This window comes from Nannospalax galili, unplaced genomic scaffold (genome assembly GCF_000622305.1).
Source record: "Nannospalax galili isolate Female #2095 unplaced genomic scaffold, S.galili_v1.0 scaffold100, whole genome shotgun sequence".
Taxonomy (NCBI): domain Eukaryota; kingdom Metazoa; phylum Chordata; class Mammalia; order Rodentia; family Spalacidae; genus Nannospalax; species Nannospalax galili.
The window spans coordinates 1918262-1920106 of NW_008352891.1; the positions used below are offsets into that span (position 1 = coordinate 1918262).

General features: G+C 34.9%; 1 non-coding gene across 1 annotated transcript; it reads left to right on the forward strand.

Moving 5' to 3' along the window:
- The first annotated feature begins 632 nt into the window (after positions 1-632).
- Positions 633-758, forward strand: LOC115067173. The gene has a single exon (XR_003846610.1). It is a non-coding gene; the product is annotated as a small nucleolar RNA SNORA40 (small nucleolar RNA).
- The last annotated feature ends 1087 nt before the right edge of the window (positions 759-1845 follow it).

The following is a 1845-nucleotide window of genomic DNA, read 5'->3' on the forward strand; positions in this document are numbered from 1 at the left end:
TTTTCTCATGGAGCGTAAGAAGAAGATGCAACCTGTAATATCTGTATTTTTATAAATCCTCTCAGCATCAGGAGGTACAGTCTCAAAAGGTTTTGTTTTTCCTATTCATCCTTTATAAATGTCAGAAATCTTGACTTTTCTCATAATTTCCATCCTTCCCCTTATGAAATAAAAGTACAAATAACAAGAAGAATAAGAGTTCTTGAAAAAAATATTTAGTCACTGCAACCTTGTGCCTCAATGACCCTATGGGTTCATTTATTCTTGTGACTTATGTAATGTTCAAATTTTATTTAAGCAAATTTTAGAGTATGATAAAATGAGAGAGGAAATTTCTCAGACTTTAAAAATCAAAACTAGGCCTTATGAGTGTGAAATGTGAAAGAGTAGAGTCCACACCTTATTTCTTTTGGGCTTTATCCTCCAAAACCTCATACTTCTTCCAGTTTATGAATATTTTTTAAATAAAAATTTCCAGAATTATTAAATGTATACAAAATGTCTTAGGAGTAGAACTGAAGTCATTCACAGAATGAAACACCTTTCTCACCAAATTATTCCATCACAGGCTTCCTGTGATGGTAATCAATATGAAAATAAGGATGGAGATGAGATACAATCTAAAATCTTACAGAATGTGTGTGCATATTTGTTGAAGTGGTAGACAAAGACGTAAAACAAGTGCAAAAATAAATCATCTTTTGCAACCCAGAACTCATCTTTTGGTGTGATTTTTGATGCAGTTAAGGAGTATGAAAACAAGACAGCTCAAAGTGACCTGGTAAGGCTGGTTCTAAGAATGAAGACTGATAATTTAAATGCAAAACCCACTCAAAACAAAATATACATTTTCTTTTCTATTATTACTATTGCTGATAGTTTCTTCCCACTTATTTTCATATGTTCTCCCTTAGTCCATATTCTGGCTCAGTTCGAATATACCACTTACAATTTTGGAATGCATGTGCTAAATTTTCTTAAAGTGGTTGGAAAACTTAAATATTTTTATAGCATGCAATCCAAACAATATTCATAAATTCATTTTATTTCACTTTTTGTTTGTTTCTTTGAGACAGGGTCTCCCCATAGCCCTAGCTGGCCTGGAGCTCACTACATAGACCAGGTTGTGCTTGAACTCACAAAGATCTGCCTGCCTCTGCTTCCTGGGTGCTGGGCTTAAAGGCATGTGCCACAACTCCCGGCAGTCACTTATTTTTTAATAATATATATAACTATCTGAAGATATTTGATAAAGAATTTATGTGTTAACCTTCACAATTTAATCAGTGAAAAATACTTTTAATTCTACCCCTATTGCACCTGAAATTGCAAAGTCTATCTCTTGCAAATGCCTAAGACAAAACATATTTTCTTGGGTACATGGTAAGGAAATAAGCTAAAACATTCTTGCACACATGACACATCACAACACATGACAACAAAAAGCTCATTTTTGTAGAGTTCTTTCAAATGTATTCAAACATGGGCTGGAGCGATGGTTCAGCAATTAAGAGCACTAGCACTAGCAGAGGACCGGGATTTGATTCCCAGCACCTACATGACAGCTAACAACTGTCCAGTTTCATCAGAACCCAGTGCCGCCTTCTGACCTCTACAGGCATTGCATGACACAGGCACACTTATACACGTGCAGGAAATACACTCATACCCCAAACTGAAAATAATAAATGTTTTTAAAAAATTGTTTCAAACAACTCTGAGTTGCTTGAAGGAAGGTGAAAAGAAGAAAAGAAAGAAAAAAGAAAGAAGAAAAAATGGATTGGGGCCAATCGGAGGAAGTTCGGGGTAAACAAGACAGGAAATATGGGTAACGAAGTTAATAAG